Source organism: Numida meleagris, chromosome 21, assembly GCF_002078875.1.
Source record: "Numida meleagris isolate 19003 breed g44 Domestic line chromosome 21, NumMel1.0, whole genome shotgun sequence".
NCBI classification, from domain to species: domain Eukaryota; kingdom Metazoa; phylum Chordata; class Aves; order Galliformes; family Numididae; genus Numida; species Numida meleagris.
Window position 1 is genome coordinate 3962760 of NC_034429.1, and position 27671 is coordinate 3990430.

At 40.0% G+C, this 27671-nt stretch overlaps 1 protein-coding gene across 15 annotated transcripts in view; it reads right to left on the bottom strand.

Moving 5' to 3' along the window:
- The window catches only part of LRRTM4 (leucine rich repeat transmembrane neuronal 4), a 504688-nt gene that overhangs the window by 206282 nt on the left and 270735 nt on the right, over positions 1 to 27671 (bottom strand). For 8 of the 15 annotated variants that reach the window (XM_021374973.1, XM_021374964.1, XM_021374977.1 and 5 more), the window contains 4 exons: positions 21739 to 21970; positions 18696 to 18889; positions 9341 to 9454; positions 7746 to 7830 (listed from right to left, as the gene is read on the bottom strand). The gene's annotated coding sequence lies outside the window, so the exon portion shown is untranslated. Of the gene's footprint in view, positions 1 to 3723; positions 3834 to 7527; positions 7659 to 7745; positions 7831 to 9340; positions 9455 to 18695; positions 18890 to 21738; positions 21971 to 22077; positions 22277 to 27671 lie in introns of all 15 variants that reach the window. The other 7 variants (XM_021374965.1, XM_021374966.1, XM_021374967.1 and 4 more) reach the window with 7 other exon arrangements.

Consider the following 27671-nt stretch of genomic DNA (forward strand, 5'->3'; position numbering starts at 1 on the left):
CATTTCTTTAGAGCAGTGAGTGGAATGAGATACACACAGCTCAGAGAAACCTGAAATGTTCTAAGTGCTTGGTTGATCCTCATCCAGCTGGCACGGTTTCCTGCCACCTGACCACGACTTACCTAGATAAATTATCCATACTAATAAGTTTGTGTGCTATGGGATCTGTAGTTTCTCTTCCATGATAATGAACCTCCATTTGTCTAGTTATGTTTCTGATCAATACTAACAGCTGTAATTTTATATACGTATTTGTCAGGTATGCTCAGAATGCTGGCCTTGAGCCTTTCGGCCTTCCGTTTCCATGCACAAATGCTTAATAATTAATAATCAATTATCTTTACATGGTACACCAACATTCCCAAGCGTATCAACACCAACAGCTCTCAGCACTTCTCTATAAGGAAGAGAAGTTCCCAGCTACGCTCTCCTATAGAACCAGCTGTCCAGTTTATGGGAATTTACATCCCTGAATAAGATTTCCTAGTAGCATGAGTTGTAGAATGACTGCAGAAAGAAAGGAAGGTAATGCTCTGTAGGCAATTTCTTCTTTTCTGTGTACAGAGACCTATAAGGTGCACGCTGTTCCTGCACAATGGAAAGACACAAGAAGAATCAACAAACCTGAGGTGTTTTGGCCTGTCCACGTATTGCCAGATCCAAGTTTACAAAGCTCAGGCAGCAAACTGTATGTTTTATTTCCCCTTGATCTACTCAGCCACTCAGTTGTATTCTAGTTGCATCTTCAAGGCCTTACGAAATCATTTAGAGTTCTCAGACAGATGTAGAAATTTCAGGCACAAAAAGAACAATTACACTCATCCAGTCTGGCCTTCTATAAAAATGAAGATGAGAACACTCCCCAATTTTCTGCTGTTCAAGTGGTTAAGAGCCAAGCTGGACCCTACACTAGCCCACATTTTAGATGCCCTCAAGGCTTTTTTCAAACCAGCATTCTCACAGGCATATATCATATTCAGCAACACGCACTTCCTCTTCATCTAATTAAGGGCTTATTTAATTATTTTTTCTCAGACATCCAATAAGTATTTTTATTTATAAATTTATCTGATTAATGACAAATGTCTAATCTCAGCTTTAATTGCTTTTGAAGCAGCCAATAGCCTTAGGAAACCCAATCCAAAAATAAACAGGCAGCCCAACAATGCAGAAATGTCGTACTCTAACATTAACTAGAACAGAACTCCTCCTCAAAGGAAGTCATGCTTTTCTACCCAAATGCCAATTCCTCTGTTTGTACTTCTAACCATTTACAGGATCACATATCAGATTGGAATTTGCAGGCAGGATGACAAAACCAGCAGTTAATGAAGACGCTCACTGCTGCCAACATTTGGGTGACTGAAAAGGAATGATGGTTGGAACTGTGAGCATTTAACCACCATCCACGGTAGGTGGGTATGTAGTCCACTGTAAAAACAAGAAAAAATGCTGACGATGTTGTAAGAGTAGGTAGAAGCCTGTCTATGGCTGATAGCAGGAAACTAGAACATGAAACTTTAATACTGGGACAAACCTCAGAAAAGAAAAGGAACTGAGAAAGATGGACATCCTCAACTTCTTCCTTTTCAGAGGAATCATCACAATGACTTACCACGCTGTAAAACTTTGGCTAGAGGAAACATCCTCCTCATTGGAGCGCACAGTATCAGTGCATCTTAGTGATGAGTAGTGTGGGGTTTTGCCCTGTAGTTGACCTCTGGTTAAGTTTCATTTGAGTTACAAAGGTTGTTTGGTTGTTTTTTTGTTTGTTTCTGTCGTTTTTAAGTTCAGGTCTCCTGTGAAAGCTTCATGCTTCCTTCTTGTGCCACTGCCATCCACCTTCTCAAACTGGTGTATACACAAGTGACACACAGCTGAGGTCAGAAGCAAAGCTAAGTGGGTGCAGAGTGGTTTTCCCTTCCACCTCTCCTGTTCCAGTGAAACAGAAATGCACACTGAATTGAAAAGACAGTTTCCTAGTGAAAAATATTCTTCAGAGGGATATCTGACCCCTTTTCTTCAAAAAACAAACAACAACAACAAAAAAAAAAACAACCAATCAAAACCAACCAAACAAAACCACAAAAACAGGGGTAACTCACAAAAAAAAAAAAAAAATCCTAGTTTTGAAAAAAATAATTCCGACATTGGTTGGAAAAATACCCACACCCCCAGTTGCCAAGCACAAGATTTTGCAAACACTACGGAGTTCTCTTTCGTTTAAGCACTTTGTTGTACGCTGCTTTTAAAACTAGCCAGGTTTTGATTTTTCAGACATAATATTTCCTGAAAACGATCAATAGAAAACAGTCTACATTTTAAGTTTCAAAAAGGGAAAGGAAAAAAAAAAAGAGATTTTCTTTAAAAATATTCCCCATTAACTGCTTGTGACTGACAGCAAACTTACCACTGTTATTATTGCGATACCACTGTAATTTAGGTATAAGAAGCCAGGAATAATCCTACCTGTGAAAATCAACTTTTAATCAAATTTCTCTATTTCTTCATAATATATTGCAACACTGTTAAGCACAGTAAGATTTCCCCTACAGTTTCTCATAACTGCAGTCAATTGAGCAAAATTAAACTGCACTGAGGATTAACCAGATAAGATATTCAGTGGGTAAAGAAAACAGCAGTGTCAGTGGAAGGGAGGAACACGCAGTTGCTAAGTTCTTGTCTACTAAAGACAACACCAAAGCACTGGTCAACGCCTGGGTAACCTCTGAAGCACGTTTGTTGGACCACCCCTGTCAAGCAGCTGGGGTTTAGCAGACATACGAGTGGGCACTGCAGTCAGAGTTTCATTCCAGCTTTCAAAAAGGGTTTCATTAAAACAGATAGGATTTAAATAAATGAATTCATCCCAAAGGACATCTGGACATCTGTTAGTACCGAAGTAAATTTCTGTTTAGCTAAATCCTGAGGCTTTATCTATCAGATGGATAATCTTTGGCATTTATATTCACTCACCGTTCCCATTCCCCCTTCATTTGGCACCTGCCAATCTTGTCCATATATTCTGGAAAGAACCCTGCCTATCTACAGAGATGGGACTATAAAAAAGAGTAATGACCCAAATCCCTGAAGGCATCTAACCTTCTAAAGCCCCTAGAAGTGTCAGAAGGTCCAACAGATTTTGAAATGCAAGGAGAGCCCTGAATGCTGACTTGGACCAAGGCTGGAGCAGCTACTGCACAAACCACCAACCTCTCCCAGCCTGATATATTGGTCAGGGAAGCATCAAATAACTCTGTCTGAAAGGTATCTAAAAACCCATAACCTTTGTTAGTAAAACATTTCCCCACTTAGATGTCACTTATTAAGCTCAAGACGAGGCTAAAGCATGTAATAATATGTCATTTACCCACATCTCATTCCTCCTTTCCACAGCAGCTGTGTTTAAGGTCATCATTTCCATTGAAAACGATCCTTGAGTTAGTTAATTGAATCAAAGTAATTCAGATCCGGCAATTGTTAATAAATTTGAAGTCGTACAATTTGGTTAATCATTGGAATCATCAAGAGGCTAAGAAGTCACTTGCCTTTATCTCTGATGTTATTAAAGATGGAAACATCTAAGCTTTGCGATATTAGGTTGCTGCATTAATGTACGGTCATTTTCATGTTCCAAAAGTGGAAAATGAGAAGGTTGGCATTCAGGAATGGAAGCAGTGACAGTTTTTAAATGAAGACAAGATTTACTAAACACATCCATACCATTGTAACAGAGCCCATTTTATGTCCCAGAGTGCTTGCTTTCATGTTCCTACGGACTTTTCAGGGAGATTTTTTTTGTTTCCTTGTTCCTTTGGGGTGGAAGAGGAGGGCTGGAGAGGATGACAAGAACTTTGTAAATACATGGACTTGAACAATTAATACAGTCCACTAGAGAAAAGCTTTAATAAAAGGTGAAGGGGAGCACGTAAGAGAGGGACCATCTGACTGCAAGTGCAAAGCCTTTGAGTTGTCTGTGCACTCCAAACAAAACGTCTTTGCAATTACATTATCAGTCTCAGAGTCTTCTCTGCTTCCTTGAAGTCTGAATTAATCTGCAGATTTTCCTTTTGATGACTTAAATACGTATATATATTTTAATGTAATTGAATGAAGTCATTTATCATCTGTGGAACAAACATCTCACCAAGAGTTTTTATTGCAACCTGAATAAAATTCCCTTCTTTGTCTAGTTTTACTATGCACTTTATTTCTAAGCTCAGTCTAAAAATGGGTTTCCTTTATAGGAACACAACTTTGGGAGGTTTATGAAGGGTTAATACAATATTACTACATGTGTTAATATGCTTGTAATTGGCAGTTGCAGTCTTACGTATGATTTATAATGATGCTTTAACCATCTCTAACACCTACAAACCAAGCATGCAATTGCTATTAAGCATTTGTTAGCCCTGCATAAATTACATTCAACTATAGTCTTAATATGAAATACGATCAGTTTCCCTCTAAAGGTGTAATTTTCATTCTACATTCCTCTTCTATACACAGCACATGGAAAGTGCTTAAGCATGGCAAAGTGCTTTTGTGTAGCAAGGAGAAAACTTACAATGCTATCAATCTGAAGAAGTGCAAATTCCAAGAAACAACTCAAAGACAAGAACAGAGGGAGCTGGGAAAGCCGAAGATAAGGAAAGAGGCTTCTTGGTAATCTCTTTGTGGTTTTCCTAATGCTAAGAAGAGACTACGGAAATACCACATTTTATTTTATATATTACACTTATTTTTCTGCCCTCTTTTTGTATTTAAGAAGTGCCAAATTAGCAAGGTATCTATCTATTTATTGTTCTCCATCCAGCAGCATCACAACTAGCTAGCTGCAAAATAAACTTCCATATTGTCCTACCAACATTCTTTATTTCAGGAAATGAGAGCTTGGAAGACCACTTCATCTCCGAGAGCTGATGAAGAGGTCAATGAGACCGCTTATAGTAGTGCTGGTTGTGATGGTGCTTTTGCAACACATGCGTTGGTCCTGTAGACTCTGAAGGAGGATGGCCAACTAATTTCTACACTGAGCATCACACTGCCACTAGTCAACCCTAGCTGGAATTGGAGCAGCCTGGACTCAAACCAATGACCTCCTATGAAAGGCTGTGTCAATGCAATCCCTAAGCGCTACTGAGGCAGAGAGAGATTAATTAAAATAACACAAATAAGAGACTATTCCAGCTGGACAATTATTTAACACAAGACTGACTATGCACTTCATTAAGAGATTGTTACTGAGACAAGTCATGTCCATATCATTGAGAATTGCACCTTTAAACAAATTTCTTCTTAGCTATTTGCTGATTCAATGTGAAGAAGTGCTCTTATCAGCCAGAGGCTTCTGAAACTGCCCACTGCTTGAAGGGAACCCCATTCCACATTTCAAGCCCACAAAGATAACTGGATGGAGGATCTTGTCATGGATGCACCACATGCTTCCAAGTACACAAAGCATTTCACATAATACAAAACATTTACGTTTCCCAGCACAGAGGATGAAGGGAATGTCTTGTTCACGCTCTCAGTATGGAACATCATTGCACAAAGCCTGCTCATGTAAGACCCTGCACAAATATTTGGGATCTTGTTCTCTTCCCGTAACGCTACAAGTGTTACTCTGGTTCCAGCTACACCACTACCCCATCAGACACTTGTTCAAACTACTTAACATTATCCTCAATGGAAGTCATTGACAATTTCAATTTGCCTGTCTGGATTTCATGTAAATATCTTCAAATATATTCTCTTAAAATGAGCTTGCAAATTCTAGAGGCTAAAAATGTGTACAAATTCTCTAAGCTGTTCTGGCACATTTTGAATGAGACAGATGTGTTCACATTTGAAGTGCACTAGGTGCACAGATGAAAAGAAGTCTTTGTGTATGTAAATGGGCCTACGTATTCCATGAACTAGACTGTGCATCAAATTTTGCTTAACATGCTTTGTACAATGCCACTGAAATGAGGATGACTGCAGACATCTGTAGAAAGTTAATTAGCAAGTCTTTCAAAACATGACTTCTTTCGAGGTACTTTCCAAGCAAAAACAGTAATTATATTACGGGACACAATTTAATGATTTCTAAGATACCTACATTGAGTTTTGAAGCGTATCTGAAAATGAGTACCATTTCCATGATGGAAATTGGACCATGCCTTCCTGAATTATTTTAGGAGAGTTTCCTGGAAAACGGAGTTGGGATGGGCACAGTAGCAGGTGCAAGAGGACAGAAACAGAAAGGGGATGTGCATGCAGTTCAGTTCTTTAAAGTAATCCATGTTTTGGTACTTGAGCGACATGGTGCACTCAGTCCAAGCCAACTCTGCTTCTGCAGTTTCTGACCCACAAAGACTCTTGAATCTTCTGGATTCTGGTGCTATGAAGAGTTGTCGCAATCCTGTAGGGTAACACCTGGTCTCTCTGAGGACAGAGATATGCTCTGCAAGTGGTATGCTAGCACAGCTAAACTGATTTAAACAAGCAAAAACCACGCTTGTCCTTTACTCGCCGTTTTGTAACTAGTAAAACTTTCTCAGAACAGATCAGGTAATAAAGGCACATAAGAAACGACCACACCTTGATTCTCTGCTTATACAGTAGTTAGCATAATGGGCCAACATCATATCATTGCCTCATTAATGCATTTCAACTCATAGTGGGCATTTTTGTGAGAGTAAGTCTTTGCATAGAGACGTGTGAACCAGCCAATAATAACCATCAAATCACAGAATTAAATGCTATGAACTCATGGTAGGTTTTTAGGGAAGTGAAAGCACGTTTCACTACATCATCTTGGGCACAAGAACCTTCAGTTCCAGAGGAATGATTTGGTGATAAGGTTTACTTCAAGTCAATTTATCTTTGCTGCATTCACTTTGTTTCTTTTAATCGGGTCTCATTTCAGAATAGGTGAAATATGAATCAGAAATCAAATTCTGCAATTAAAGCTAGCATACATCTTTGTTTCAAGGGCTACTGAATTCAGACCTTGGGTTTTTCTTTCCCCTCTCTCCCCACTGCTAGTAAACTATGAATAAATTAGCAATTAGAGTGTAATGGCTGGAGCAAGTTCATTAATATACTGCCATCCTGTGCAGAGGTACAACTTCTGACATTGAGACTCTAATGTCCTGTGAATTATTGATGGAAAAGTATACATTCAAGTTCTTATCCTCAACTCTTCATATGCTAAGTATTTAATTGTCAGCAATTCATGACCACTGCCAGTTAGCTGGTACATTAAAAACAGCGCACGATAAAACTATTTCTGGATTCCTGAATGTTCTTCTAACCTGGTCCCAGCTTGTCATGAAAGTATTGTCTATTTTGGTACACCAAACGCAATTAGCAAAACTGTTTCCCTGGCTGTATGCGTGGTGCCATACTCACAGCTAAGAAAGTAGACAACTTACCAGCTAAACAAAGGTACAGGGTTATAGAGGCAATGAACACAGGAAATGTCATCGTGGGATGGTTGCTTACTGAGTTTGTGGAACCTACACCATCACAAATACTCACAATTAGGTCAGACACAGCTGAAGTAGCCTGATCTAGCTGTAATGCTTCGAACAGGAGGGCTTGGAATACAGACAACCAGAGGTTCCTTCTCACATCAATTGCTCTATAAAAGGAAACTAAGCAACTGGAACCTAAAGGGTGAATTAGATAAGTACCTTAGTGCTTTTGTATAATTCTATCAGGCACCAGCCAGTTTTTGCAGAAAGGAAGCAACTCACTCTGTGAATCAGGACTGAAGTTCTTCATAATACACTCTCACATTAAAGGATGTGTTTTCCAACGTGCAGTACCCAAAGCTGGAACCTGAAATGCAAACAGAAAGCTCTCAGCACTCAGTAAGTTCCATTCTTCAAATGACTACAGGTAAATAAATTGCAATTGAACTCCTCACAAACAACGCATGGTTAATTAATTCTCAGTTAAGTGAAAAATTCCAACTGATTTTAATTGAATATTTTATTGGATCTTTATTCAAGTGTATTCAAAATAGGAACTCTCCGCCAAATAAGATTTTTTGATCAGTTTTGATTCCATCTGACATACACAATCTGGAATACCAAAAACATTAATCCTTGCTACGGTTTTCATTTGTTCTAGAGTTCAGAAAGCTTTCTTAAACTCCCTCCCTTGCTGCCCTTTTTATGTTCTTCAAATCCTCTTCATGGGGAGTTTTCAATCTAGTGAGCAGATTCATGACTTAGATGCCTACTACAGGGACCTGGACCGACTATAAACCCCACTGGCATTAGCACCACGTTGTTTTCTCACTAAGATGAACAGAAGAAAAAGACTGGCCTCCATCTAACTGTACACTGAGATTCTGTATAGGCCTCAGGAGTACATCCACACTGCAGACAGTTTATGGAACTGTCCTTAGAACATGAGAATGAGGCAGGCTACTAAGGAAGATTTGCAAAAGACCAATTTCTACCCTGGTGAAGGCATCCATTAGCTTTCTTCTACAGCTGCACTCCTGAGTACCAGTCATAGTATGAAATCGGTTTCTTCTAAGCCTTTGGAATCCAACCAAAGGTAATTTCCTTTCTCATTCATCGATTATGGCAGGAAAGACTGTGAATGACAGCCTGTAACTGTCCTCTTCTGAAAACCTTTGTGGAAACCAGTGGGATCCAGTAGCTGCTGGTGGTCATTTTTCCTGCATCATTAGCATCTTCTCTTCCCTTCTCATACAGTAGAGTAGAATGACAGCCGAAGGGTTCTGTGGCATGAAAACATTCTGATCTTGTTCTCTCTGTACCTACTGATGTCACCACGGCAGGTGGAACTGCTGATCAAAGTTAACAAGCATGTGTTCCTAACATCACTAATTTGCTCGCATTCACAGCAATTACAGGTGTCCTACTGGAAATTATCATGGCTATGGAAGAACAGTGCTATTCATTTTGTTCGCTGACTCCAGCACAGCCTTGAGGCTTCAGCTCAATGCAAAGCCTTACTGAGGGTATGAGAGCACACCAGCCCCAGAGCACATTACTATTTATCTGATTTTAGTATTATTTCTTGCTTGCATTGCAATGGCATTTAGAAGTCACCATCATGGACAAGGGTACAAGCTGCTCTACAGAAAGATTAAAAGACAGTGTTGCTCAAGGAGCTGATAATGTAAACAAACCAAAAAGAGGTAATGTAAACAGTTTTGTTCCTATCACCTAAAAGTGGGAAAAAGAGGTGATCAGAAACACAGCAAGATTTAAAAAAAAATCATCTGTTTATACATTTTGCAGGAGAGTAAAACAAGAAAGAAATTTCGGGAAAAAGAAGGAAAATTCTTACAAAAAATACAGATTCCCACCTGAACTCAGGGATTCATCTGGGAACACAGCAGGTTGTGGAAACGTATCTTTCATGTTCTTCCTTATTTAACGCTACTAACTGGTGAAATTTATTGCCACAGGACCTCATTAACCTACGAATCAAGATTCAGAATAATTATGAAACTTTACAGTGATTACCAATGCCTTCAAATTAAGAAGGAGCAAAGGAATATTCAAGTATTTTGAAAGGGGGGTGAAATCTCTTTATGTACATCAATCTTTTATTAACGTATGCTAAGGGGATTATTTCCTTGTGGAGAGGATCGTCCTTTACCTACTGCGGTGCTCAACACACCTTGTCCTAAAGGAGTTGCTCCTACCTGCTGCTGGAAAAGAGGATATAGAAACAACTGGGCATTTGTGTTAGTCGTAGGGAAAATACCTGACACCCTCTGAGAGCATTATGTTGAAGAGGCACTAAATTCCAGCATCAGTAAACTTCCACCCAGACTGCTCTACCCGAAGCTAACTAAATAGCTTGGACACAACCCTGGCAATCTGCCCTGGGTGTCCCCTCCCTTGAAATCAACAGCCCAACACATTACATAAGAAAAAGACTTAATGGAGCAGTTCATAGAATATCCCACGTTGGAAGGAACCCATAAGGATCATCGAGTCCAACTTGGTTTTGAACTTACGTGCGATTTAGAGTCCTACTGTAGTCTGTGGATGTTTACAGAATGAAAACTGATGGTTGATTTACAGAACCTGAACACTCCTATCATGCACAGAACACGCTTGTAGACAGCTCAGGCCATGTTCTGGCATAAGTTACACTGGAGTAAATCCAGAGCACCTCATGGTAATCCCACTGTGTCTTCAAAAAACCAAAAAGCTGTGGAAAAACTCACTCTGTTTTGAAATAGCCCTGCTTATTGCACTGCAGGCCCTACCAGTTTTTCTTAAGTTAGGCAATTTGGGGTTTGGACAACTGTTTGGATACAGGCCCCATTTAAAACATCAGTGTCTCCTGGCAGGCTTTTACTATGTGATAGGTTTTACTGCATTTGCTATTCTGTTAGAAGAAATCCAAATCATTTACAAAGCTAACGAGTACAGAAAAATTGAGATAAGGCCATTTGAAAAGTAAAATGTATTAGCCAAAAAAAGAGTCTTTAAAGTACCAGTAACGCACACCCCCTTTATCTAGATGGTTGTCAAAGGAAATGCTGTTATTCAAAAATGGTGGGTAATTGTCTGTACATTTTCATCCTCCAGGACTTTGATTGCACTGAACCACAAAGCTTTGCTTGTAGAGAAATGTATTGTGGTTGAAAAATTCTGTCCCTTTAGTATTCTGCTGTGCGTACTCGTTCTGAGTAGAAGAAGCAATCACACAGTCTAAGAGATTGTCACTGATGAACCCTGAAATAACCATTTAGCAGAAACCACAAGCAAAAGCAAAAATAAAGGTCATTTATTTAATTCTGAAATTTACCTCACTCCTTGCATTGTACTAAATATGCTATAAGGATGAAAATTAATTGAAGTGAACGCACATCCTGCCAATTAGGAAAATGAAAAAAATCCTGCCACCTTTTATTTGCTTCTAACCTTTCTTGTTTTCATGACAATGTCTGCATTTTCTCTCTCTAAAGCACAAACAAGTCAATGTAAGCATGGCTGGAAGGCTAAGATGATTATGGGATAATTCGTGTTTGCAAGACCAAACAAAATCAATTGCAATTGTTTAGGAATCAAGCACATTAAATGGTGGTGAAAAGATATTTGCTGGACTCTTTCAACACAGTTTTTTAAAATCCCAACGATGATAAGGGATAGACTGACAAAAACCCTCAGGAAATGTTTCAGAAACATGTACACTATTCTGTCCACAGTGGTAATGCAAGGAGTTGTCCGTATCTGCTGCAGATGAAGTAAAATCTTGACAATATTTGAACAACTAAGACCTAATCTCTCACACACACAAAAAAAACTAAACCAAAAACATAAGAGATTGATTGGTAAAGGAAGTCAATTTAATCCTCTGTTATACCAGATTAAATATAGAATTACTCAATTAACTTCAGATTAATTACGTGCCTCTCAGGTAAACATGATAACTGTCATCTCAGTTAACGTGGGCCAGACAAGATGACCTCTTGTTAGCAATCCAGAAAGCCCACATCCTTTATAACAAACATCCTCTATTGACTATGTGTGCATGGAGTGAGACTACACGTTTCTACCTGGATGCTCAGCAGCAGAACTGGATCAGCTTGCATACTTCATTACCGATTTTACATTCTAAAGTGATGTACAGAAAACACTTCCACTGTCCCTGGAGGTGTTCAAGGAACGTGGAGATGTGGCACTGAGGGACATGGTTGGTGGGCAAGATGGGGATGGGCTGGGGTTGGACTTGGGGATCCTAGATGTCTTTTCCAACCTTAATGATTCTATGATTCTAGAAGGACCTGTTAGAAGAGACAGAGAGCGTCAAGAAGAAAAGGCCCAGGAGAATTGTATCCAGGTGCCTGAGTACCCAGTGGGAAGGAGTGAAGACAACAGAGGCAGGTCTTCATGCTGCCCAGAGACAAGATAAAAGGGAATAGGCACAAACTGAAATAAAGCCAATGATGCTTAAAAATAAGGAGAGGCTTTTTACTGTGATGATGCTCCAACACTGCAAAGACCCTGTGACTCTAGGAGAAGGATGAGACTTACTGAAGGTGATCTACACGCAATAGAAATTATTTATAAAATGAAGGAACTTCAACGTGCTTGAGGGGAAAAAAAAGGGTTCTCAAGTAATGTGTCTTGGTTTAATTATTTACGATGATGCTTGATGGTCTCATTACTGGGTCATACATGACCTCTGGGTAGTGTCTTCATCCTTCCAGATTAATAAGTTATTGTGACACAAATAACTTTGGCAATTATTTCTTCTTTAGAGACAGAGAGATACGTACTTTTTGCTCAGGAAAAGGTCAATTTTGGCACACACAAATGTCCTTTAAAAACAGACAGTATCTTCATACTCAAGAGGCCAATTATTCGTTCTTAATTCATTTTTTAATCTTAGTTTCTGTTTTATAAGACTCAGACGAGCTGTGAGAGGTTATCTCTATCAAGGTCCTTTGCACAAAAAGCCTGAGAGTATTTTAACATGTAGACAAAACTGTCAAACTGTTGCAAAGTATGTACGTTGTCAGAAAGTACCCATTTTTAAGGCAGTGACTCTTATTCTAACTTAATAAATTAACGTCTTCCATTATTTATCTCCAGAACTCCTCACAACATAGAATTACCCACTCTCCAAGGGCAACTAGGCAACAGAATTTCCACTTCCTGGAAAATAACAAACTTCTGCAGGAAGAAAACACCACCCAGATCTTCAATTGAGAAAGTCAAAGCATCTCTGAGATTGAATTCCGCGTTATTTTAGAACAGAAACACTGAACTATATTACACAAATACATAACAACCATAGGAATTAAATGCTTATCAGTTAGCTCAAGGTGGGTTCCTACTTGAACCTGAGACAATAGAGTGGAAGATTCCATTATTGTCTACTGAAATTAATCAAAATTGAGTGTTTGGTCATTTTCTCCGATGTTAAGACTACATTTCAGATTGAAATTTTTTCACCCAACAATTTTCAGCTGGCACAAATGCTGCCCCTTAGCAAAGGAAATGCTGCTCTTGGCCATGCCCTCCTCCCACCCTGGGGTGCTGCATTATGTAGGCGTGGGGCACATCTATCAGGGGGCTGACAGAGAGGGATATGCTGTATTAATTATTTTCACAGATTACTTCCAGCATCTGATTATCCCCTTTTGCATCTTTCATTTTCCTTCTCAGAAGCAAAGTGCAGTTGGAAGGTTTCACGTTTGGCAGTGACAGGTTCCTTCACCCCTGGAACATGACATTGCAAGGTTGTCTCATCTGTTCCCTGCAGTAATGAACCACAGAATATCTGTGGTTGGAAGAGACCCACAGGGACCACTGAGACCAATCCCTGCCTCCAGACAAGACCACCTATGTCTGAAAGTGGTGTCCCAGTGCTCCCTGAGCTCCAGCAGCTCAGGGCCACGACCTCTGCCATGTTCCACGCTCATCACCCCCTGGTGAATTTCTTGGTGATCCTTTTCAGGCAGGGCAAACTCTTGCTGCATCAAGCAACAGTGCTCAAGAGCATTCTAAGAACAGTATTCAGAGGAGGGAAGCCAGCTGCAATCACTAGCACCTGGGGAAACTTCTTATATATTCCAGGTGGGACATTAGGGAAAACTTCTCTGAAAGAGTGGTCAGAAGCTGGACTGGGCTGCCCAGGGAGGTGGTGGGGTCACCATCCCTGGAGGAGCTCAAGAAATATTTAGATGTTGTACTGAGGGACATGGTTTAGTGGGCAATATTGGTGATAGGTGGGATGGTTGGACTGGATTATCTTGGAGGTCTTTTCCAACCTTGGTGATTCTATGATTCTAAGTCAGTGGGAAAAAAAACCAGCTGTTTAGTCCAATTCTTCCCCTCTCTGTCCAAAAATTCTAATACAAGGAGGAGGTACTTGTATTTAGTTGGAATCCTTACATCTTCACCTACCATCGGTAGGTGTGAACATCTCATTCATTGCTTATAACGCTAGCGCCCATTCTTAGGGTTGTTTGTCAGTCTAAAGAAGCCCATCAATTAGAGTTAAATTCTCACATAATTCAAGATTATGCTCAGCAAGAAATGCCTTGAGGGGAAAAAAAGCAAGACTCTGCTACAAGAAATTATGTGACCCATAACTCTTTGAGTCAACACTCAATTGTGATTATGAATGCCTTAAAGATGCTGACCGACACTAGTTTTGGGAAAAAAAAAACTCAAAAAGCAGCAAATAAAGCACAGGAAAAGAGACAGCAAAAACATCACTGAGCAGATAGAGTGGGATGAACCTAGAAATTTGGTTTCTATTTCTGTCTGCACTCTGACAAGTTACCTCCCCTACCTGTTCTCACCTTTCTTCCTACTGGGGCAAAGCTTTTCTCTTGCAAAGTTACATATGCTGTGCTGGCATCTAAGAAGATAAGGCACAAATTGTGTTCAGGGTACCCCCCAGAGACGGTCCCTATTGAAAAGAACGGCACAAGTCACCTGTGATCTTTTCTGGCCTCTGTTAAGACTGGTTTATTGATGACATCCTTTGAATTTTAAGCAAAGCACTGACATTAGCATGCTGAGAAATGTTTAACAACTTTTCTCACCTGTGCTTGCTCGGTAAGAGCATGATCCTTAGGGAACACAGCACAGAATAGTACAGGAATCCATGCAAGCTCTTCAGGGATGAACAGCATTTAGCAAGTAAATAATGTTTTCTCACATGTACAAGAATACGCTTTGACGAATTTTGAAATTATTCTGAAAAGGCTGCTTTAATCTATTATTTAAACATAGATTACAGTTGTCCAAAAACCTGCAATGCTTAAGGAAATATCTTTTGTTAAGTTTTTTTTTTTACCTGAGAGATTGGAAAAGTTCCCTCAAGACTGCGTTCGATCTTACAGGTTTTCATCAAAATCATATGTATGTAAAACCTTGTCTTGATGCTCATCATCTAGTCAAAGCACTTAAATAGCTCCTAGGGGACTGCTTGGTCTGTCCTACGCAACATACTACACATTCAGGCAGAAATTGCTCCAGGAACTCCCTTTTCTTCTCCCCTTTTAGTAACAGTGGGAGTGTTGCTCTGTTTATACAGGTGGCCAAAATACATGCCAACATGGCAACTAAAATAAACCAGTTGTCAAAATTAGGTACTGTCTTGAAGACAAATAAAACAGAGTGCAAGTATAGAAGAAAAAGGAAAGAGTAAGAAACAGCAAAGCTTTCTTCTTCCCCTTTCCAGACCAATATAAAAAGCTGATCCCAAACACAGGACATCAGTTGGAGTCCCTCCTCCGTCTGGTTTCCATAAGGCAAGCATGATGTTGAGGGTGTGCATTCAAAGCAACAGGCATTTCCAGGGTTTCCTTGCTCCAGGTATCCCATGAAGAAGTTAAAAATTCAGCACGTCTTGGATGAGAATTTGGGAGCCAATGGAAGTTCAACTGAAGGATGGCTGTTGAGTGAGACAGGAAAATCCCCGGGTTTAGAGTACCATCTTTGGAGCACTGAAATATCCTCTGTAATGTAATGTTCTCCATGCTACCTCCAAATCATGTGTTTCTGTGAAATTTGCTTCTGCTCTTTCATTTTCCTGACAGCAATGATGAAAAGTTTCTTTCAGACTTTCAACCTCACAATCTTAGATCAATCCCTCAGAACTCCAAGGCTATGACTTGCATCCCTTCAGATACGTTTCCATTAAAACGCAGTTACCTAAAGGATTAATAACACATAGAGCTCATCTAACAGCTATATCATCCTAATATATACCAAAGATAGAGATCTGAAGAAAATGGGTATCTGGATTCCAACTTCATCAAAGATTAGGGGTACTTGCCAAAGTGAGTCCCTGCTTATTCCTGGCTTAGCTATATTAAAAAGAGATGTATGCATTTGAAATACGCTTTTTATTTGAAAAGATTCTGTAAAAAACATACCTGAGTTCATCTCGTTACTGCCACTGACATAAAACTTTGTCAAAAGGGACATCCTGCATAGGCAACTTTGAGCCATCTCTCAGGGAAGTAAGCACGCTACAATAATCAGATCGCGCTGTAATTTACTCGACACACATCGTCTGCCTCCCTGTAGGCTTCAAACCTATAATAATGGACCACTTGTGTGCAGAGAAATCGGATGTTTGTCAAAAGGTTCTGCATATTGCTTTCATTTAGACCTCAATTCAGCAAAGCATTTAAAGCAAGCTTACCTTTAACATATGGTTAAACCCCATTGAAGCCATTCATATGTGCTTAAGTGCTTTACTGAAGAGGACTGGAAGTAAGCACATTCAAAAGCAGAAATATGAGTTACGTACTGAATGGGCCCAGCTTTCTACAACAATGCAGAATTATTCAGTCTGCGGTTATAACCACAGTGAATTCCTTTTTGCACCATCACAGAGAAGAAATCTGATTTAAAAAAAAACCAACAACCAATTATTTTCTAATGCTCTGGGAAGCCTCTGCTCATTGGTAAAATATAAATGCATTACAAGAGACCACATGTGGCTCAGGGACATTTTCCTCCTGTTTTATCCAACTGCTGCCATGTACGTTTTCTTAGTGCATAGCTGCCCCACATGCAGAAAAACAGAGCAGAGAGATACTTGAGCCCCATCAGCCACAAACTAATTCCTGCCAGAACTCAAGGCAACAGAGTCAGGCTCAGCACAGTGCTGTCTGGATTAATTAGCTTTGCTCAGAGGCTGAGCTAACTAGCCCATGCACTGCCCTACTACCCGCTATACTGCTTTTAGATGAATCAGGCTGCTCCAACCTGCTTTCCACCCTGTGGGTACAACCTAGAAGACGTGTCCCATAGCAGAGCAAGAAGCTAGCACGTTAAGAAAACTCTATGAGGGGTTCACATCGTGACCTTTGCAGTCTTAACAGGACAGTGATTACTACATCCCAATCTGTAGGGACAAACAGGAACAAAATGCCCTTGCAATAAGGAATGCAGAGGATAATAACAGCATTGATTCTAGCAGGAAATATTAATTCAGGACATTCAATTTCCAGCCATTTTTAGCATACCCTCTTCTCTCACCCTCACCTCTGCTATCTCCCTGTTTGTGTTGCTTAGCCTGGGTGTTCTTAGCAAGCCTCAGCGCTGCTTTGCTGGACAGATGAAAGCTTCATTTACATGCTTGTAGCAGCTGTAGTGGAATTAATATTGGTCTCATTATCTTAGCTTAGGATGTACAAGCCACTGGTTTTGCAGTGCATACTGATGTAATAAAGAGGGGAAAAAGGAAAAGAGGTCTGGCTATTTTCATTACAAATGGTTTTGTAAGGTAACAGCAACGCGTGGAGGAAATCCTAGAAAGGAGAGAGTTAATCTGAAGTAATACTCTGAAAGCTAATAGCACCTAATGCAATTCATTAAAAATAAAATCTGTTGAAGTACGCAGCCTATGCCACAGTAGTTTTAATTAAAAGGCAGAAGAAAAGTGAAATCATTTATTCAAATCACCCCACTTAAAAGGTATGGCCCACTTCTGAAATATTCATTTCCGTACATCTATAGTATGGGCATTACCAACTCCAAGACTTAAAAATTCAAGAGACTATCAAAGAAAAGATTTATCAGTTGCCACTGTTTAATGAGCCTGTAGGGTTCATCTAAGTCACCTTTTTCAAGCATTCTTCTAAAATTACATAGGAAAAAAAAATCACTGTCTTGGGAGAAGGAAGTTTTAATAAACATCAAGTAGTCAACTACCAAGTATCGTGGCTCTGTTCCATGACATGAGGAGGTGTCTACTACTGAAGGAGAAGGGAATGGGATGACTTCAGTGGATTTTACTACTTCAGTAGTAAGACCATGACTCTGCACTCCTTCAACATATCATCTACAGACACCACTGTCACAGCAACATGTCCTCCAACACAGGCCCCTGCAAACGGATATAAAACGACATTTGCTTCATTCTTATCTGTGCATTATGCAGAGGAACATCTCCAGAAAAACCCCAGTACAAAGCAAGACACAACTTAAAATGAATCTTCTTACTCACTAATTATGCCATCTTTTGAGATCAACTGGTATAAAAATGAGGTCTGATTCACAGTCTGTTCAAGTCAGTCTCCTCATTGATTTCGATGGATCTAGACCAATCCCATCAGTATGCCATGAATCATCTAACAAAATAGGATTTAAAGCTGACTGCACAATGAAGAAATATACCAATTGTTTAATGATTGATGAGGGAAACGTCAGATAAATTATCTGCCAAATTATACTAGTCCATCTGTTACAGGATTTTGCATGTAATAACAGAAAGAAATTAATTATACCTAGTCCATATACAGAAACATTCTAAGCTGTGAAACTCAGCTCATTTCATAATCAAGTCCAGCATCATTATCTTCATTATCGAAGTACAAAACTGAAGCGTTAGTGGAAAGGCAGTCAGAGCTCTGAGTCTGAGTGTGTAGGTGACAATGATTACCAGAAGATAAAAACCCTGTACAATGAAGATGAACCCATTTCAGAAAAATGGTGATTCAAGAATTTACAGATGGAGGAGACCAGAAAGATTCCTACCGCAGCTGCTTGCCATTGGATTAAACCATGAGCAAAGAGGAACTCTGAACTACTCAAACTCAATACTAGAAGTCCCTGAGTTTCTTCTCTTGCTAACAATGTAATCCCTATCTGCCAGCATTATGTCGTAACACACACACACACACACTCATGTACTAACAGCACTACTAAAAGGGGAAAAAAACCCACCCTGTAAGACCGAGGCCATGTCAGTAAATATCTGTAGGCACCATCTGCCACTGAGCTCTTTTCATAAATCCATCTGCTGTTAATTTTTCTCTTCCCCAGACCTGCCTGGTCGAGTCAGATGCACTGAGAATCCAAAGGCTGAAAAGGTCAAATGACAGCATTTGCTCTCTTTTGGTGAGGTGCTTCTCTTGTTCCTGTTTGGAAAGCAAAGATCACCACGCTTAAAAATTTGGATCAGATGTGGAAGCATCATGGGCTGCATAAAACGATAAGAGATCCCTTTATTCACAGTTCAATTTAAGTATCTGCAGTGAGCGTGCTGCCAGCACTGTTGCAATAGGAATGGTTTAGTTTGGGTTTGTGTTCACTCTACTCGTGTAAGAAAAAGATGGGGAAAGACATCGGGTGAAAATAAAGAGAAGTGAAGGGAAAAAAATACACATTCTCTGGTCCTGACGTATTGAATCCTAGAGATGTAGCACCTCTGACAAAATGCTGCTTTTGTCAACTTGGCTCCATCATCTGGGGATCACAAGTAGCAGTGGAAAGATTTTTGTTGGCATATGCTGTAGTTCTACATCGAGAACCTGCAGATGCAGGTTTACAGAAATAATTGCATAAGCATCGATGTCTCCCTGCTCCCTTCAACTCCTGGATGTTGCAGCTCACAGATATTACCCCTGCTACTTTTCCTATTACCTCTACACACAATTCAGGAACACAGAAAGTGAGCGATGACAAATTAAAGAAAGTTTAGATTTTTCATCCGATTAACACAGCCTTATTCCTATGCAGATTATACTTAGCAGCAACACACAGGAATTCTACGGCAGTAAAATAATCTTAAGCATCTCCCCATCCCCAGTAAGAATTCAGCATCTTTCTTGCCATTTTCAGGTGAGCAACATGAGGCACATGGAAATTAGGTGCCTTTCCAACACACTTGTCCACACAGTGACAAGCAGCATCCAGAAGAGTGGTACAGATCAGAACAATGGCCAATGCATAGTGAAGAGCATTAATGTGGAGGGACAGCGAGCACTGCACATGTGCAGGACAAGCAGAGTTCCTGCTATACAGCACCCAATGCAGTGTTCAAGTCTCGCTGTCATATTGATGAATTCCCAACAAAGTGTACAGGTTCTGCACTGTTTGGATCTACCAGCTACAATCTGCGTCAACAAAGCTGTGAAAAATGGTTCTAAAAAACCCAAGTTACATAAAAATTTCCCATTAAGGTAGCACAGCCTGATTTCGGTTACGGGATTAAATCAGTCATGAAAAATAAGTTATTTTGAAATAATTTCTGGCGCAGTTTAGCAATGTCTAATGCTAAAAAACCTACCAAGATACAACAATCCCTACGTTTTAATAGAGCTTCTAGAATTGATATAAATTTACATTTCAGTACACTGAATTTCAGCAGTTGCCAGTGTTAGATGTGGTGCTATGTGTAAGAGTAAAGAAGTGCTGTACTGTGTATAAGCTCTGCTAAATTTTCATAGCAGTGTCTGTAGAATAGAGCAGTACCGCCCTTTTCTTCATGAACTAATCCTGTTGCTAGTAATAGGATTAGCATCAAGAACAGATGCAGAGTAATTCATAGTGCGTTTTATCCAGATACAAAACTGAGCACAACAGTTACTCTAACAGTAACAGAAAAAGCAAATTAATGCCTGCCGTTATCTCAAGGATAATGAAATCATGCATCCTTCCAGGGTGCATTCTAGGCTCAATACATGAGCACACAAGACAGAACACTTGTATGGGGACAAAGTAGGCGCAGTCATTGTTGCACTACAATGGTAAGTGGCAGGAGAATAACATATTCCACAGAACGTGCTTCGTTCCTGAAAGAGTACCTTGTTAACGTATTTTTTGACTGTTAGTGGAAATAATACCTTTGCTATTGACTATCTTAAGGCTGCTTAAAAAAATGGCTTTTTTCAGTATATACAACTATAATTCCTATATGTCAGGCTTGCTTGCAGTCTGCTCTCTGGAATTTCTCCTGTCCTTTGAGGAATTGTTGACTAGTAGACTTACAATCATGTATTTCAAAGAAACCGAAACCACAAATCACAATTTTCAGAATTTTCCATTTTTACCTGACATACAGTGTCACAACTCAAGAGAACTTCTGAGCCTTCACCTGAAAAACTTTGATTGTTGATGCCCTGGCTTCACGATCAATCAAATAATTCAAATAATTAGTTTGTTATCCCCAGGTCCTTGGACTCTGTTACCCACTGTCAGGAGTCAACAGGAGAGGAAATCTACACATCCCTCCTCTGAAGTTCTAGATGAAAAATTATGATGACAAATATAAGAACGTTAACAGTTGATTTTAGTGCACACGTTGCACATTAAAAAAAGCAACAATAAAAGGAGGGAGCATTGAGCTGGAAAAGGTATTCGTTTTGGATAAACCACATTCTAATATAAAACATCCTCTCAATTTTGTTATAAACCAGGTACAGTGTACAGAAAGAAGCCATCATTTTGGTTCTTTAATCTCTCATTTCACACCACAATGCCTTAGTAGGGTGAGCCAGCCAGGGAGACCATCAATAAATGGAAAATGACGTCAAGTGATCTCTTCGGGAATCTGAGTTCATACACAAATCCCGTAGATTGGAATCACAATCTCAAGTTATTATCAAGGTTTTTGCCAAAGAAATAATAAATAATACTTGGTATTTCCAGGATACTCCTCACTGAACAAGCTCTGTGACACGTTAAATGTGTTTTAATTAAGTCTTCCATAGGCACAGTATTACAAATACTTTATGACTTAAAACAGATTGACCATCACTAATTGCATCAGAGAACCTCAGAGAGAACCTATTTGAAGTCCAAGTCGGTGGCTATAAGGACAGTATATAAGGTAGTAAAGAACCTGAAGTTTGAAGGACCTGAAATTTAAATGCAAAAAATAGAGAGAAGAGAAAAAATAATACATTGTCCTTATTTTCAGATGAAGAACAGATCTGCAGAGATAGAGGGCAAGATTGTGGGAAAAAATATTTTAATAAATGTTTACCAGTTCTGGAAAAATCAGACCATGTATTTCAGGATTTCTGGATAAGCTTCTGTTTTTCCATCCCCTGTACCCAAATGCCATGCCAGAAGCCAGGCAGTCTGCCCATCACCAACTCTTCCAGAGTGATGGATAACGACTTCTCAACATCACCTTCCATTCATGACTGGTTTCAAGGACAAATGCCTCTTAGTTTCAGGCCTTTCAGTAGTGTGAAACTGTTCACAGGTAGCACCTGAAAAAAAAAAAAGAATGACCCACTTCAACTTTAATTACAACGCAGAACGAGGAATAGCACAACGCACAATAGAGAGACGACATTCATAAAAATATTAGTGATACCTGTTCATTCAGCTCCATTATATATTCTTGGCATATATCCATTTTAAAATTCTGAGCATTTTGCTTAAAATCATAAGCTTTGTGAGAAGTTGGCTTCTTCTGCACTGAGATTCTTTGATTCAAAGATCTATTTTGTTCTCTGGAGGGATGCCACACGTGTTCATTTTTCAGTTATTAATTTTTGCTAACAGTTCAATCTCTGCAAGATCAAAGATAGCTTTTCTATTTAGGTCAGCCATATTTTTTCCCAAAATGAACCAAATGAAAGTTTATGCACAGTGCTATTAAAAAAAAATCTTTCAAGACATTTGCATGCTCTGCAAGAAAAATGAGTTGAAAGACCTGTATTATAACATTTGTACATCTGTTCCAGTAAGACTCATCCAAATAAGGAAAACCCAAAAGCTAAATGTACACAGGTTCACAGGTCTTATCTTGAATCTCTTACGCTCTGCTTATACAACCTAGTGTCAGATTTGACTTGTCTTCTTATCGAGGAGCAAACACTATGCAATAATCCTTGCCCGAGGTCAACTTCACACCTTTACTCCTAGAACTTTTTGAATCCTCTTCCCAAAAAGTCTCTAGAGTTACACAGAACGATGAATTGCATCAGGTGATATCACAACTCCAGTTCTGTATAATACTATCAACATTATCCACCAAGGATAAAGTTGTCCTGACTTCACATCAAAAACTGCAAAGTCAGTCCTCTGGAACCGGTTCAGCTACAAACACAGGGATTTGGTTTCGCCTTAATTCCAACTATTTCATGCATGTAAGGCTGAGCAATCTGGCCCTTGATATTACTCACTCCACATAGATCGCTAACAGGAAAATCAATGTTATTTTGGCAACTAAATAGTTTCTGGCATCTGTAAGTCAGAACTTTGCATAACAAAGCCATTGGGAGGAAGCTTCATAAATCCACCAACGCCTTCCTAGTTCACTTGTGCACTGCCCACCCACCTGAGCACCCACTCACTGTTTTCTCTTTGCCTGCTGTAGCACAAACGCAAAAAAAAAAAAAGAGTGCAGTAGACATTACTCTTAGGAGTAGGGTATTTCCAACTTACAATGCAGCTCTTGTCAATACATAGCTAACTCACCTTCTAACCATGGTTTTCTTTATTTTTTGGGGAGCAGTAAATTTACTAATTCTTCACATAAGTGTTATGCTAGGTAGCCTTCCTAACATTGTTATACTGTCAAATATTACATTGTAAAATTAAAGGGGGCTTCTATGTTATAGACTTTTAAGACAAAATCAGGCATGCATTTTTCCAGTAGCTTTACTCTCTGCATACACACTATGGAAAAGAAAAAGAAAAACAGAAGTACTATTCGATCCTACACTTCATAACAGACCAGTAGAGAATACACTGGTCCCATCTTTGGGGTGCAGTGCTACCTAAAATTTTCCAGGCACGCTTTTCTTCTGGCAACGTAAACCTTAAAAAGAACAGCAGAAGTGAGAGTTGGCATAGCACAGAAAGCAATTTAGTAGATTATCATAGCGCTAAATTGTACCTCCAGAAAAGCATATGTGGACGTTCCAAAAATAATCTGACAGTTTATCAAAAGTGGCAGGCACTGCCCTGGGTCATCAGCATAATGGCTAGGAAGATATAAACCATATATCACTGATAGAAGTGGATGGTTGGATTGGAAGGAGATGGGGGTAGGGAGAAAGAGAAAAAGAGGGACAGGATAATTAGCATGCCAAGCTGACGATGACCGGGTTGGTGTGGCTATAGAATACTAATGCAGCTCGTACACAGGGAGGATCAATTTGAAGTGTTGTTCCCCTTAAAGCCTTACTAAGGAGTAAGGCTGCTGTCAACATACCTATTACCAAATATTTCATTATAGCATATATGAGCATATGCAAGGTGGGTCTTTTTCTTCCCCTACTATTCATCCTCCTGCTCTCCAACCATCTATTCTCTTCCCCATCTCTTTCTTTACTGAGCAAAATCAGATATTTCTTTTTCCCCCTGCTTTGTATTACTTCAATTAAATACAATTCTCTCTTTTGTCAGTACAGGAGGGAAATGGTAATGGGAGTTAACATTAGAAAAGGAAGATTTTTTTTTTTTTATAAACACCAACAGTCAAGTGATTATGCTTAGTAAACAGTACTACAGAAATGCTCTTAGGAGCGGAAAAGAATCCAGACATAATGAAAATATTTAATCTCCAACCCCAGATGATAACATCAGAATCATTACTTACACTAAGCTTGAGATAAGGCAAAGTGCTCTGAATATCACAGATTCATGTTCCAACAGAGTTTAGAAGTTTTCTTCCCCCCCCTTTTGGAGGAGGAGGGTTCCAGGAGCTGCCACAAAAATCTGTGCCTGGCACGTTGCTCATCAAGCAGTTATGAAAATCCCAAGCCAGTACTGGGCATCATGAAGGCTGTGTTTGTGCTTTATATATATGTATATACAAAAAAGCACAAGCACCAATTGACTTGCCCAAGGCAACAATCTCTGTAGGAAAGCCAGAAACCGCTGCCAGCTTTCCTGTATCTTTTTCCACTGCCACAAGGCCCCTCTCCTTGCAAAGCCAAATGTAGTTATTAAAGAAAAGAAGAAGAGAGGAGTCTGTCCTTTAAAAAGAATTGCAGGATGAATTATGTTTTACAGAAAGAACTCTTCATGACCGCTTGCTGAAGCGAGTTGGCTTCCCATAAGGAGACAGCAGTGCATTTTTGGCATCTTGAAAAACTTCAGTTTGAGTCTATTTCTGTTTACATTCTTGAACAGCAAAGGGCAATTCCTTGTAGTGGCAAGAGATCTGAACGTCAGTTCAGGCTCTCCTTCACATGGCTGGTGGCACTGAAGCACTGGCACAGGTTGCCGAGAGAGATCCTAGATGCCCCATCCTTTGAGACATTCAAGATTAGGCTGGACGAGGCTCTGAGCACCTGATCAAATTATAAGTGTCCCTGCTCATTGTGGGGGAGTTGTACTCCATGGCCTTTAAATGCTCTTTCCAACTCAAGGAATTCCATCATTATCATCACATTCTAACAACACTGTTGTGCTGCGCAAAGCAAAACCACTCTGTTATAGGTGTTGTCAACATATCTGAGAAAGAACCACAGGGACAGAGGTTGGTGGAAGGGGCAAGCACGCAAATTACTCTTGCATTTAGACTTAATCAGCACAGCCTTCAGTTTCCAGCTGAATCCCAGTCAGCAGCTGCTTTTCCACCATCCTGCCTACGCACTGCAGCCAACCAGGGCAACGCTGCCTAATCCACTTCTGCATGTGCAAAGAGCCGTGCTGATAGGATCCCCTTCGCTCCCAGCAGTAGAATCACTAAGAGTTAAAAGCAAGAAAGGAAAAAAAAAAAAAAGTCGATGAAGTCAAGAAGTTGCGGAAGCAGAGCAGCTACCGCTCCTGGCTCACCCGCGGGTCTCTGCGGCTTTAAGATGTTTGGCACCCGGACAGAGCAGGGACTGCCGAGCCAAATCTCACACAAACCCCTTTTATTTAGTTGGCTACTCACTGAGGGGGGGAAGGAGAGAGCAACTGTGGCAGAAACAACGTGTGCCATGAACACAAAACAAATGCCTGAATTTCAACTAAATTCCCCAATTTCACAGAACTTTACTGCAGAATGCAGAAGGAGAGAAAGCAAAGGACGAGAAGGGTTTGTGTCTTCTGCAGTTGGGATAAAAGGAACTAATAGATTGGCTCCAGTATTTTCAGCAGCAATTACTGTAGTGAATCCAGTTCAGAGTTCGCTTCCATAAATGTGTATACAGAGTAAATCCATTGACAGGGCAATTGTGAACGTCAAACCAGAAACAGATCCACCGAAACAAACAAGCAAGTCTGCATTGGTGAGCAGCACACACACTGAGAAACAGGAGCACATCATGGAAACCATTACTGTAACTAATAAAATGGGCTACAGATGATCTAATCCTAACAGTGGCACCAGCATTTACGTGCCTGATACATATGAAAATTCCAACCAGCTTAGTACAAATTGCTTTGGCACACACTATTATTTTATTATTACCAAAAGCGTTGCAAATAATTTACAGTGTCGAATTGCTTCAGGCTGTCAACCAGTTCAAAAACCAAAACTGGGCTGAGTTCACCAAAGCAATGCTTGACAATGTTTTGCTGCAACCGACGAGAAGCTCTGTTTTCATGTTTGGGTGAAGTAACATATCCCACATCTGCTTTGCTAGCAAGGAAAGGAAGCATTGGTTTGCACAGAGCCACCTGCATTAGTGAACATGAAAAGGAGACAAGAGGAGCTGGGGCTTTGCAGAGCCAGATGACCTCAGTTTGGAAAACTGCCTTAATGGAGACACTTGAATAGGTCATTTCCTCAGTAGAGCATAGTGAAACTGAAGGTTGCTTATGTTCAGAAGATGAGTTTTCTGCAGTTCTGGCAGAGTTAGGTATTGGTCCATCGCAATCACACTTATCATATCCAAAAAAAAAAAAGACAAGATTCATCTTCACTACTAAACATGCTTGCTGATACTTCTAATTTTGTATGCCTAAAAAGGGCAGAATTATTTCTAAGCAGTCAACACTTTTAATCATGGCTGTTCCTGCCCATGGTAGGTTCTAACCAGCTGCTAATGAGGGTTAGGCAATACCTGCTATCTTCCTAATGGAAGGAATGACCTCAATTTGCAGAAAAAGATATCAAAATAAAAGGTATGAGCAGCCTCAAGATCACCCAGTGACTCAGTGACTGAGTCAGGGATGAAGCTTACAGCAGATTTCTAATTTATGCATTCTATCACACTGCTACAAATTTCTTAATAGTTTGAACACCTTCAGCGTAAAGAGGTTATTCTCCTTGTAGCACTTTTCTTGTTCCGTTTGCATTAGTCCCTAACCGTTTTCATCTCAGCCTCCCTGCAGCAAACACCATCTTGTAGAACAGAGGATGTATGAAACATTGCATCGGCTTTGTGCTGTTCTTAATGCGTGTGAGTGGTTATTTCTGAAGAGCTACTTTTTCACACTCCTGTCCATTAAGCCTGAGGGTAAACAAGTACTCGGTGGGACCTGATTTCATTCGGGCAAAAATAAAATGTTCTTTGACAGCTTCACGTTTCTCACTGTTAAATTCTTCAGAAGATAAATAACCATTTCAGTGTGTGCACTGCTAATGAAAGAAGTTTCAGCACTGGATTCAGCACAACATTGTTTTTGGATCCTTCATGCGAGGCTCCCAGTAAGTCTCTCCCATTCTTACTGTCCTGTGTACTTGCTGGAAATCATTTTTCAGGATGGCTGTTTTCCAGCATGCAAAATGAGATCTGTCAGTCTAACCCCTGCGCAGGGAAAGATAGTGGAGCAGATCCATAAGGCACATGGAAGACAAGGAGGTGGTGATACAGGAAAACCCGCATAGCTTCACCAAAGACAAATCCTGCTTGACCAACATAGTGGCCTTTTACGGTGGTGTAGCTGCACCAATGGGCAAGGGAAGAGCCACTGATGTCATCTACCTGGACTTCAGTAAGGCCTTTGACATGGTACCCACAACAGTCTTTTCTCCAAATTAGAAAGATATGGGTTTGATGAGTGGACTGGTCAATGGACAAA